General features: G+C 28.3%; 1 protein-coding gene and 1 long non-coding RNA gene across 6 annotated transcripts in view; one reads left to right on the top strand and one right to left on the bottom strand.

Annotated features, from left to right (window-relative positions):
- LOC146540090 (uncharacterized) overlaps window positions 1-14,293 on the bottom strand; it is a 318,142-nt gene that overhangs the window by 58,930 nt on the left and 244,919 nt on the right. The window lies entirely within an intron of this gene.
- LOC146540096 (uncharacterized) lies at window positions 5,383-14,071 on the top strand. 2 transcript variants are annotated; one of them, XR_014879448.1, is made up of 4 exons: window positions 5,383-6,317; window positions 6,466-8,988; window positions 9,228-12,187; window positions 12,905-14,071. It is a non-coding gene; the product is annotated as an uncharacterized LOC146540096 (long non-coding RNA). The 2 variants fall into 2 exon arrangements; XR_014879449.1 differs by having other exon boundaries at window positions 5,388-6,317; window positions 9,228-11,374.

Below are 14,293 nucleotides of genomic sequence, written 5' to 3'. Positions count from 1 at the left end.
TTATTTTTTTATATTAGGTACTCGGAGAACGGTGAGCAGTTTCTTAAATATTTGTATCAATCGTAAATGTGAACAAATAAATCAACGGTAATAATTAAATAGGTACTGTTATTTTCAGCTTTCTCTTACGACCTGATTCCATCACGGCGGGGGAAGCTTTTACTCATGTTCAATAAATACACATTTTCTCAGAACAATCGTGCAAAGAATATTTATTATTGTTCTCAGAAAAATAGTAATTGTAAGTGTAGGATCAGATTGGACTCTGATGGCAGGATTCTGTTGATCCAAGGGTATCATACACATCTACCCCCAAAATATACTATAGGACCAGATGGAAATTATCTAAGGATATATACGTAAAAACCTCCTTTGAAATCTGTGTGTATATTATTATTAATTGTTTATATATCACAGGTACTGGTACTGTTATTTTACAGATAATTTAAGAGAATAAAAAAATATTGAAACCTATTGTTTTGTTTTCGAATCAAGCAGTCCAACCATCAAGCTCTCCAAGCATATATTGTCCAATATATACATATAATTTATAAAAACTGTTTTAGGTTGTTTCGATATAAAATATATTACCACAAGAAACGGTTCGAATTTACTAATGATAAACGGTTATACGTTCTACAAGCACAGCATGTGTCAATTGTACTACTGTTCAAAGAAGCTCAGAGGTTGTAGAGCGCGAGTTAAAATCGACTCGGATGGAAATATTACAAGTGACGATAATTTAGAACATGATCATCCTCCGCCTCAATATATTGTGCTGTCAAATGGTCAATATGTAAAAGTGTCATCATAGATTGAACTGAGGATGTAACTAGAAAGTAATTGTGACATATATACCTACAGTATAACTTTTCTGTTCGTCGACCCCGGTAACATAAAGCTATTATATAGTTGGCCCCCTTGATTTTTTAAATCATATATTAGGTAAAACTACATTTCGTGCATTCTTTTTGGTATTTTATGTTAAATACCATAAAATACCAGCGACCCATGCGCGTCTTCGTTTGCCTTAAATTATTGTTGTATAATAACCAAATTATACAAAATGTTTATATAAATTGTTATTTTTATGTAAAATCTATTTTTCTGTAATGTTTCATTTAAATCTAGATAATGCAACGAACACTCAATCTCAGAATCTTTCACATTTATAATATTACTAGCGGCCCGCTCGCGGTTTCACCCGCGTGAACTATGTTATTATTATTTTCTGTCCCCATGGCTACGTCCTAGTGACGTCTATGCAAAATTTGAGACTCCTAGCATTTGTAGTAACGAAGTTTCATACAAACTTTCGACCCCAAAAACAATCCCTTAGAAGACGAATATTGCAAATTCCCGTCTTAGCGAGCACCTACGTCCTATAAATAACTCCTATGCAAAATTTGAAATTCCTAGCACATGTAGTTTCTGAGATTTCGTGATGAGTGAGTGACCTTTCGATTTTATATATATAGATAAGTAAGATAGTTAATGGTTTCAATAGCACATACAGCTTACTTTATGTAAATACAGAGTAGGTGGCGATGTAATGGTTGTTGTTTGATACAGTTTGTACTGAAAAGAAATATCTATTTGTAATAATTATGTAGTGGAAATTTGTGAAACGTGAAAATAATAAATATTGACCCAAATTACTTGAATGTTAAAATATTTAAATTATTTTAGGAGAAAAATATCTACTATTGTTTAATGTGATTCTATTAGTATTTAATCGAAATAAATGAATTATTAAATAATTTTTATTTTATTTTCGCTTAAAACATACTTGCATATTATAAAAGACAGGATAAGCGAGAGTCATGCTGACCGAGGGTTTCGTACAAAAATCGCTGGAGCCCTTTCTGAAATTCAAGCTTAGGTTAGCCAGAGCTCTTTCATCTGATACCTCACTAGCCCCAGATTTTGATTTATTTTTTAGCATTTAACCACAAAGTATAGTTAAGTATAGTTTTCAGATTTTTCCCTGAACTAGGTTGGGTGCACCAGTCCCACACTATACACTAGTAATAGACCATTTCAAACTTCAAACCTAAATATTAATCATATTTTTTATTTCCCGCTACTTTTTTTACGATTGGTAGATCTGCCGTACTTTTACCAATCATATCAACATAGCTAAAGCTGATACATACGCAATCTGTATTACTAAAAACACAAAGAAGGAATCGAAATTTATTTCTTTCGACTCGGACGGCCATTTTAGTAAGCACGTGTACGATGGTAAATTATATTAATCTATTTGAATCTTTGTTTATATCTTTGATCGTAACACATTTGGGAGTTAATCATATAATATAACGAATACAGTATTAGTATTACTTTTTATATTATGAAAAAGTGCTAATTTAGAAAGATTATTATCGGTTAACTAGTGGAACACAAATTCTATGATTTCCAGTAATATTCCATTTGGTCAACCACTCGTGTTTAAGATTTTTATCATATTTTTAATATTTACTTTTCTATTTATATTTACTTATAATATTGTAATAAAATATTACATTAAACATTTAAAAAAACATACTGTTCCTGTTGTTGGCCAGTGGTTCATTGCTGGTAAAATCTATATAATGAGTTTGTTCCAGTAAAAGATCGTTTTTTGATTGAAGTTTCTTTGATATTCTCAAGACGTCTCTTTTATCACTTCTTTTATTTCATAATTAAAATTAAGGTTCGAGTCATTTTACTTTATAAACATTTTATCGCAAATTATAACAGGTATGTCAGTGATCTCAATCTCCAAGAATTATTAAGTTACCTAAGTTTAATTAAGTACTATTATAAAAGTTGTATGTAGCCTTAAGAGATACTATGAACCGTATAGACCTAAATTATTTCATGTTTTGAGTTGTGTTATTTTATTGCAAATTATTACAGTTATGTCTGTGATATTATTCTCAAAGAATTATTAAATTAGATTATTAGTTAAGAGATAATATGAAACTTAGACTGATCTAAAGTTGTGATTAAAACTGAGTACAAAACTTATGTTAAGTGATAATAAATAAGTGCATTTTCTTAATTGAAATTGTTTGTTTTATTTAGTGGTTCACTACTGGTACAACCTGATTGATCTTAGGCACATTGCGCCTTGAGACTTGCAATAATTGAGTGACAGCATCAAATTTTTTGTTTCAAAATGTTGCTTAAATGATTTGTTACTGGTGCACCCACCCTAGTAAATCCTGTAAATGCTAGCGGTTAAATTTAATAATTATGGGTCATCCGGAAGTACCCTATTAATTTTGATTCCCTTTATACTGTCATCATACGCGTTTTTGGTGATATAAATTCAAATATATAACATCTTTTTTTAAGTAAATGTAGAATTACGATTTTTCTAGTAAATAAAGGACCGTAGACCAGAGCATATGGTTTGATTATCAACTCGATTTCTCCAAGCGTTCCTCAGATAAAGGATCTTGACAGACGAACAGACGGAAGAACAACAGTGGTGTTATAAGGGTTCTTTTTTTCCTTAATAGATACGGAACCCTGCAAATGTTGTAATTTAATTAGAAAACTGCACATTACTCCTTTTTAATATGACGTGATTACCTAAATTTATATTTGATAAAATGATTATTTTTAGGTTTAGATATAAAATATATTTTGGCAAGAAAAGGTTCTCGTTTACTAATGGTAAATGGTTACACGTTTTCTAAGCATAGTAGATCAGCATCTCAACGGTACTACTGTTCAAAGAAAGACAAGGGATGTAAGGCGCGAGTTAAATTAGACTCAGATGGGAAAATTATAGATGACTACAATTTAAACCACGGCCATCCTCCGCCAAAATATGTTGTGCTGTCAAATGGTCAATATGTAAAAGTGTCATAGATATAAAATGAAAATATGGCTAAACTTAATTATAAGATATAATGGTGTATTTACTTTTTTGGAAGAAATGAAATTTAAGATTTTTCTTTAACTTTTGTGATAAGATATTAAATAAAACTACACTTCATGGATAATCTTACTATATGATTCATTAGTCACATCAAACTTCAGCAGTAGAGAGAGAAGGCGAAGCAAAAAAAAATATAGTTTTTATTTCGATACATCTTGTGCTAAAAAGAAATAAGTTCTCCTAAGATGACGGTTGCAGGAAATTTGTCAAATACTAGAAATTCCGTGAACAGTAGGTTAATTTAATATACATTTTAATAACATTATTTGAATTCATACAATTAGAACATTAGACATACAATAGGAATAAAGCCATGATTATCAGTAATTAAAATAATCGAAATAAAGTCGTTAAACATTTTTTTTTTAAATGGATACACAACTATAGAAACACTAAAATTTCATTCAAGAGCAGCATATAAATTTAGTCGACATGATCAAAGCTTAAACACGCCTTGGGAATAAAATGCTCGCTCCAATCTGTTTCAAAGGTATCATTGTCACAAATAATTAAATATGTATTTGTTTAAAAGCTTAAAAAATAAGTCTGGCTGAGTTTCTTGCGCCGGTTCTTCTCAGGTCTGAGGCACTGACTTTAGTGAACTGGTGGTAAATTATTTGACGTTCAAAAAATGAAGGTATAACTTTTTATTTTGAATAAAAATAGTTGAATTTGAATTTTATCTGATTTGTTTTGAAAAAATGACGAAATATGAACCTACAATATTATTAGTGTATTGAAATGGTGTTTTTTTGCAGGAGCCTTTATAATTAGATACATACCAACAAAACAAGGCACGAAATTACTAATGCTGAACGGTTATACCTTTTCTAAAAACAGACGTTATCAGTATTATTATTGTTCTAAGAGGACCAAAGGTTGCAAAGCTAGAGTTAAGTTTAATTCTAAAGGATTACTAGTGGACAAAGAAAGGATACTTCATAACCACCTCCCGCCCGAGTACGTTATAACGGCGTCTGGGCAATATGTCAAAATGTCCTCATAAGAGTTTGTTTGGATTGTAATATATTTGAAATATAAAAAGACACAAAAGGGTGCATTATCAATGCTAAAAAATAGAAAAAACATTTTAAAAATACTACAAATCCCACTAATAATAAAAACAATCATAATTATTACTAAAGTCAAATGCTTTGGAAATTAACTTACAAAATGCACTTATATATAAAATAATTTGTATTATAAATCAATGCACTTTTTACAATAATTGCATATAAAATAATGATGATGTGTTTGTATATATAATTATAATTTAGTCGTAAATATTTTGGTTTATATACCAATAGAGAATTATTCAGTTACGCTTACAACTACTTTTACTTTTTTACTACTTTTAATATAAGTTATACTTAATAATATTTAAAAAAAACATGAACTCGAAATAAAATACAAATGATCATGAAATTTTAATTTTATTTATGCTCAAAACTTACAACAATATCTTTTTATTATCTTTTTTAAATTTATCAATAACCTATCTATAATATTATATTATATTAAAGTACTTGAAGCAGAATAATATTATTTATATTTGCATATTACAAGTAATTTCTAAGAAGTTTAATTAGAGCAAACGACTAACATTTTTTTGTTTTATTTTTTATCTTCCACGATATGTCTCCTTAAAACTTGAAAGATTATTTTGATATAAAATATATTTCTACAAGAAAAGGTTCACATTTACCGTTCCACAAAAGATCGAGGCTGCAAAGCGAACGTCAAAACGGTGTGTTGATGGTCCGTAAACTTTTTCACAATCATCATCCGCCTGAGTATTTTGTAGCAGGAGTTGTTTACATCAAATTGTCATCATAGATTTAAATTAATAAAGTTCTAAAGAGGTCTTTTATTCTTTTTAGTTTATTTATTAGCATCCGTTTTCCAATTATTATACTAAGAGATGTCAGTATTATAGATATGATTGTTTGTTCTTAAATAGATATTCATGCGTTTGTTGTTTTCAGAAGAATACCAAATTATAACAACAAACAAGGCCACTTTATTAATGGTAAACGGATATACTTACGCGAAACACTCGCAGGGCTTGAACTATTATTGTTCAAAGAAAAATAACAGATGTAGAGCTCGGGTAAAATTGGATGAAAACGGTTTTATAAAAGAAAAAACAGAAGATTTTGTGCATAATCATCCTCCACCTAAATATAAGCAGTTGACCAATGGAATGTATATAAAGATATAATTAAAGTCTAATATATACGTAGAAACAAATGAGAGTTTTCAGTTATTATCTATTCTATAAGTAATAGAAATTTATTTCGATATAGAAGAGTACTTTACCGGACTGTTTAATAATGTAAATATATCAAAGCTTATAATTGCAATAGTTGAACCATTATGAAAGGTAAGGATTATACCTATATATTTCCGGTTTTTGTATGCTAAAAACAATAAAAATTATGCTATTTTCGCTTTACCGCAACTTTAATAATCTAGCTTATACAGGGTGTAATAAAAGATGTATAGGTAATGTATGACGACTTTAATTTCAGATTATATCACGGATTTCCAGTTCATCAGGACAAAAAGAGCCATATTATTGATGTTTAACAATTACACATTCGCAAAAGATAACAAATCCCAAAATTATTACTGCTCGAAAAGAACACAAGGGTGTAAAGCGCGAGTGACACTAAAAGATAATGGTATACTGATTAAAGATATTAAAAATGTAATGCATTTTCATCCTCCGCCGAGATATATGAGAACTTCTAGTGGAATTTATATGAAAATTTCATCTTAGGCTTTAGTTTTGCTATTATATTTAAACATTAGATTAGCTCGAAATATGGTTACTTTTTATTTATTCAATAAAAAAAAAATGTGGCAATTGGTTGTCATTTTACTGTTTCTGCTTTGTATTTAACAATTTAATTTTAATACTGTAAGAAAGGATGCTGGAAGAAAGCGATATTCGTTACAAACTTTAAACAAATAATTTGTGTTTGATATGTAAATACTTATATGTATTTCTTAATTAACTACTATGTAGATATTTTTATTTCAGTGTTATAACGATGTATATACAGACTGTTAAATAAAAGAACTATGATAAATTTTCTTCATGTATTATTTATATCTTGCTAAATGCATAAACGAATGCTAAACTTTATGACTATCCAAAGACAATTCGTATATTTTATAAACATTTAATATAATGGTTTATGGTTAATTGTTTACAGATTTAGTGTACTCATTTATAACGACGGAAAAGTGTGTTTTGATAATGTTAAACAACTTTACTTATGCTAAACACTCTAAGTCCGATATTTATTATTGTTCCAAGAAGAAGACGTTGAGATGCAAAGCGCGATTTAAGCTTGTTAATAACCAATTGTGCATAAAGGATACGACACAGCTGAGTCACAATCACGACCCCCCCCATTATATCAGGACGTCATTTGGAAAATATATTAAATTGTCTTCTTAATTTTTTTTTATGTCAAATATATTGTTTTGGGTTTTTATTTTGTCTCTTATTTTCTATTTTAAAATGATTTTTTTTACCAAATTTAAATGTACTATTTCGGTTAAAATGTATTCTAGATTCCCTGAGCTACAAGATTGTAGAAAGAATGTCGGGTGGACGTTTGTTATTGCTTCGAGAACATACATTTTCTACCAGTAATGGAAGAAATTATTATTGTTCGAAGAAAGACCAAGGATGCAAGGCGCGTGTGAAATTGGAAAATAAACAAATTGTAGTAGTTAGACCAGAGCATTTAATTCATAATCACTCGAAGCCCGATTATTTTATTACCTCGTCGGGCATGTATGTAAAGGTGTCCCAATAAAGATAATTATATCTATACTATATTATAAGTCTAACGTGTTTTTTCTTTAAATTATTTAATAATAAACGATTCGAAATGTATAATTACTTATTTTTAACCCTTAAATTAAACTGACGCCCGCAACGTTTTGATTAGATACTAGCGACTCGCCCGCAGATTCACTCGCTTGAATTACACGCTTATTTGTGTGCTTAATAAATGTATAGCGATGGTGTTCTAATATTCTTGGTTGTTGGTTTTTTTTTTTAAATATCTCTTGGGCTTATTTCTGTAAGTATTTTTGATTATTTAGTATATAGAAAATAATAGATAAATAATGTAATTTTGAGTATTACTTTTTAAGATCGGCGCAATGTTTCTTGTGGTTTATATTAATTATATGTTTTTATTTTCTATTCGTATATTCATATATTAATTTTACAAAATTTCCGTTGAGTGGATTTTGCAATTCTGTTATCAATATATTAACCGACCAAATCATCATTTTTTATATATTTCATATATAGAATGGGCTTTTCTATTGTTTCATATTATTTAGATATTTAAGTTGAAACGATTTATTACAGACCAATTGGAATACAAATTAATACCAACACGGAGACGTAAATGTCTACTTATGTTAAACGACTATACGTACTCTCAAATGAGAAACACCAACAATTACTATTGCTCTAAAAAGGATTCCGGATGCAAAGCTCGTGTGAAGCTTTTAGATGATGGCGGTATATCACCAAACTCCATCATTTCTCATGTCCATCCTCCTCCAAAATATATGATTACAGCATCCGGACACTATATCAAGATTCATAGCTAATTCAATATTATTTGAAATGATTTTGTCAGTATTGTCTCGTAGTCATGCCATACATGCCTATTATTTATTATAGAATATATAAATTGTAAAAAAATAATAATAGTTTAAATTAAATTATTCCTACTTTTATTGTTATTAATATTTTTTTCAGATTACATTAGTCCATATTTTGAATTTGTGAAATCTGAAAGAGGTGGCGAACTGTTAGTCAGCAATGGTTATACTTTCTCTCGATGCAGTAAATTTGTTTGGAGATGTTCCACGAATTATCCATTCTGCAGGGCAAAGCTTAGAATGTGTAAAGGACATGTGATATACGAACACTTTGTGCATAGTCATCCAAGACCTCTAAAATTACAAAAATGAAAGTACGTAACGGTTCTCTGACCAGCCCCTCTTGTAAAACGGTACTAAATATTTTTCTTTCTTTAGTACATAGTTAGCAATACTACATCAAAAAGTAATAACGGATTTAGATTTTCTTGTTAAACTAATTTTATCAACTTATTGTTTTTAGTGTTTTTAGTTAATATATATGTGTCATTTATAATAGAAATAAAAACATGCGTCGTAAGAAACATGAAGTTTAACTTAAATAATTTCCTAAATATTATATGAGAAAATATAAATAAAAAATATTTTTCAGATCACCAGAGCGCAGACGTGCTTAAAATACCAACGCCATATGGAAAATATCTGGTAATGATAGACGGTTATACTTATTCACAGATGCGCGATACAATACACTATTATTGTTCTAAGAAAAATGTTGGGTGTAAAGCAAGAGTCAAAATAAACGACTTGGGCCAGTTAATATTTGTTTCGCCAGAGACTCATACGCATCCTAGACCAAAATATGTATTAACGTCTGATGGACAATATGTTAAGGTTTAAAATTAAGTTATCAAAGCCATAAATGTAGAAATAATTTCTTCTTCTTCATTAAAATATGAATTAAAAGGAATTTCAAGTTTCTAAATGATAAATTGATATAAAAAGGACGATATTATTTTTATTAAGTAATTCTAAGAAATTGCAGTTAATTATAAATTACACATATTTAAAAAAACTATTAATTTAAAATGTATTTTGTTATGATAATTTAGTAGTAATTACTTAAGTAAAGTATTTTCATCATAATTTTTTATTTAAATTTGAACATTAATTACAATTTTATGTCCATAATTATTCCTATAGTAAATAATATTTTTATATACCTTTCTTATTTTTTATTAACAATTAAATATGATCACAATTTTATAGTAGGTAATTTATGAACATGAAGTTTAACTTAAATAATTTCCTAAGTATTATTAAAAATATTTTTCAGATTACCAGAGCATAAATGTGCTTAAAATACCGACGCGATATGGAAAATATCTGGTAATGATAGACGGTTACACTTATTCACAGACGACTAATACAATATACTATTATTGTTCTAAGAGAATTGGGGGGTGTAAAGCACGAGTCAAAATAAACAACATGGGCCAGTTAATATTTGTTTCGCCAGAGACTCATACGCATCCTAGACCAAAATATGTATTAACATCTGAGGGACAATATGTTAAGATTTCAAATTAAGTTGTCAAAGCCATAAATGTTGAAATAGTTTCTTCTTCTTCATAAAAATATGGATTAATAGGAATTCCAAGTTTCTAAATAATAATTTGGTGTAAAAAGACGATATTCGTTTTATTAAGTAATTTTAAGAAATTGCAGTTAATTATAAATTAAATATATTTAAAAAAACTATTAATTTAAAATGTATTTTGTTGTGATAATTTAATAGTAATTTCTTAATTAAAGTATTTTCACCATAATTTTTTATTTAAATTTGAATATTAATTACATATTTTATGTCCATAATTATTTCTATAGAAATAATATTTTTATATACATTTCTTATTATTTATTAACAATTAAATATGATCACAATTTTTTAGTAGGTAATCTATGAACATGAAGTTTAACTTAAATAATTTCCTAAGTATTATTAAAAATATTTTTCAGATCACCAGAGCACAAATGTGCTTAAAATACCAACGCCATATGGAAAATATCTGGTAATGATAGACGGTTATACTTATTCACAGACGCGTAATACAATATACTATTATTGTTCTAAGAGAAATGTTGGATGTAAAGCAAGAGTCAAAATTAACGACTTGGGCCAGTTAATATTTATGTCGCCAGAGGCTCATACGCATCCTAGACCAAAATATGTATTAACGTCTGATGGAAAATATATTAAGATTTCAAATTAAGCTGTCAAAGCCATAAATGTTGAAATAGTTTCTTCTTCTCCATTAAAATATGGATTAAAAGGAATTTCAAGTTTCTAAATATTAAATTGATATAAAAAGGACGATATTAGTTTTATTAAGTAATTTTAAGAAATGCCAGTTAATAAATTAAATATAATAAAAAAAAATATTAAGTTAAAATGTATTTTGTTGTGATCATTTAATAGTAATTACTTAATTAAAGTATTTTAATCATAATTTTTTATTTAAATTTGCGTATTAATTACATATTTTATGTCCATAATTATTTCTATAGTAAAATATATTTTTATATACATTTCTTTTTTTTTATTAACAATTAAATATGATCACAATTTTATAGCAGGTAATCTATGAACATGAAGTTTAACTTAAATAATTTCCTAAGTATTATATAAGAAAATATAAATAAAAATATTTTTCAGATCACCAGAGCACAAATGTGCTTAAAATACCAACGCCATATGGAAAATATCTGGTAATGATAGACGGTTATACTTATTCACAGGCGAGTAATACAATATACTATTATTGTTCTAAGAGAAATCTTGGGTGTAAAGCAAGAGTCAAAATAAACGACTTGGGCCAGTTAATATTTATGTCGCCAGAGGCTCATACGCATCCTAGACCAAAATATGTATTAACGTCTGATGGAAAATATATTAAGATTTCAAATTAAGCTATCAAAGCCATAAATGTTGAAATAATTTCTTCTTCATTAAATGGAACTTCAAGTTTTTAAATAATAAATTGATATAAAAAGGACGATATTCGATTTATTAAGTATTTTTAAGTAATGGTAGTTGTGTATATATAATATTAGGAGAAATATAATTAAAAAACTATTAATTTTCAAATTTATATCTGGTTTGATAAATGTCTTATAGTAGGATAGAGTGCGATAAAATTAAAATTGCGAAAAGTAAAAATGTATAGGTATTTGGATAAAAAAAAACATTACAAACTTATATTTGTAGTTCATTGCATACAAAATGAGTGCCCGCATACATTAATTTATGAACTAAGTTGTACTTCCTTTTCTCGATTCTGAAATTGGTACGAAAGCCTCCGTGCGCTAGTCCGACTCGCACTTAACCTTTTTTTAATTTTAATTATTTTAACAATATTTAGTTTATATAAGTTTCATATGTGTCATTTCTTTGCTGTGTTTCTATAAGTTAAAGATAATTTACAAGTAACTTTCAGGAGTTATGTCTTATGACATCATATTGTCCAGAAGAGGAAGAGATCTGATACTCATCAATGGATATACATTTTCTCAACAAACTCAACGTCTTTGGATTTGTACAAAATATCCCAGGTGTAAAGCAAAAATTTGTAGAAATATTGATGACTCTGTAACTATTTTATCAGATCAGCATAATCATAGTGCTGAAACTATTGTTAAAACGAACGACGGAAAATTAATACGTGTTTAATATAAAATTAATATAAATACAAATAAGTATTGGAATTATGACATTTTTGCCTAACATTAAGTAGTTTGTGTTGCGACCCATGGCTTGTTTGCGAATTATTTTTTTATTGATAAGTCCATCTTTCGGTCTTAGAGATTTAAAAGAGGTTGAATAACAGTCAGAAATGGCTCAACTTTCTCTTGAAGCAGTAAGTTTAATCGGAGATGGTTTGGAAAGTATCTATCTTGCAGGGCGAAACTTATAATAGCCTCTTGAAATCGTATTTTAAAAATCCTCACATTACCAGTCGTGCCGTTAACTTTTTTATTTCAATAAAAAATATATTATTTGCGTTTTATTAGTATTTTTTGTAATCCTAAAAATATAAGGATAAGCTAAATTTATAACATAAACCAGACATATTTAATTGCCGAAGACTAGGCTAGATCTAAAAGGACTAGAGTTGAGGGACAAATTTTAGACTGTCAAAAAAAATAATTATGATTTTGCCCTTTTTTAATTGTGCGTCTTTCAACAATATTTACTTAATATACGTTTCATGGGTATCATTTCTTTTTTATGTTTCTATAAGTTAAACTTAATTTACAAATATATTTCAGATGGTGTTTCCTATGACATCATGAAGTCCAGAAGAGGAAAAGATCTGATACTCATCAATGGATACACATTTTCTAAACGCAGTCAACGTATTTGGATTTGTACTAAGTATCCCAGGTGTAAAGCAATAATTAGTAGAGATATTGATGACTCTGTAACCATTTTATCAGATGAGCACAACCATAGTGCTCAAACTATTGTTAAGACCCACGACGGAACGTTAGTACGTGTTTAATATTAAAGTAATATAAATACAAATAAGTATTGGAATTATTGTATTGTTATCTAACATTGAGAGGTGTGTGTTGTTTGTGTGTTTGTAATCTCATACATTATTTAATAACTTTAGTCCATGTTTCGGGTTTTGATTGAAGAGGTTGAATTACAATAGAGAAATTGTTTTGTTTATCAAACATGTTACCTTCATGCTATTATTTTTTTTTATTTAAATAATAAAAAATACATCATTTGCGTTTTATTTGTGTTTTTTGTTAACCTAAAAATATTTAGATAAGCTAAATTTATTATATAACCAGATCGATTTAATAATCGTAGACTAGGCTAGATCTTAAGAGAGCAACAAGAGCTTAGGAAAAAAAATTGAACAATCCATTCATATTGTTATATACTTGTAGGATTGTTGCTATACGACGTGGTGAAATCGCAGAGGGGAAGGGACTTACTTCTGGTCGAAGGATTTACTTACGCTCGAGGTGGACGGTACCGCTGGATCTGCTCCACCCACCACCCATCCTGCAAGGCCAAGCTTCGTTTGAACAAGGAAGGAGACATCATCCTCTACTATAACGTTCATAACCACGAAGCTAAAAAAATCTATAAAACCTATACTGGACAATGTATAAGAATGTAATATATCGTAGTTTAGTTATTCGGACTTAATTTAAGTTTTTCCATTGTTATAGTATAAGGTTTTAGGTTAATAATTAGGTTATTAGCATAAGCATACTATAGCGGTAATCTCAGTATAATATTATGGCATGTTTTAGATAAGGGTTTTTGTCTAGTTTAAGTAAATATAATCGTTAAGTATAGAACAAATTAGGTATACTAATTACATATTAATTAAGGATATATTAATGATGCATCGTTGCTTCTATATAATGTGCACTTTAAATTTTAATATTTTAATTAAATAGATATTTTAAGTACATTGTTGTTTTTTTACCCATTACCCTTAAAATATAATAAGTAATGTGACCATTACAGCAAAGGTATTCGATAACTTGTAAAAATCTTGCAAGGCGAACGTAACTTTAACGAATATGTACTTCCTACATACTATGTATTCACCTAATACTTGTTTTTAACCCCCCTTCTTTATTATATCGATTATGTTATAGTTATGTGAATTATTACAAAGTTTTACTTTA

Source organism: Heliconius melpomene, chromosome 3, assembly GCF_056956725.1.
Source record: "Heliconius melpomene rosina isolate 202511_hmr_F chromosome 3, ASM5695672v1, whole genome shotgun sequence".
Taxonomy (NCBI): Eukaryota; Metazoa; Arthropoda; class Insecta; order Lepidoptera; family Nymphalidae; genus Heliconius; species Heliconius melpomene.
The sequence above is the reverse complement of the archived record's forward strand: the minus strand, read 5'-3'. Positions and strand labels throughout refer to the sequence as shown.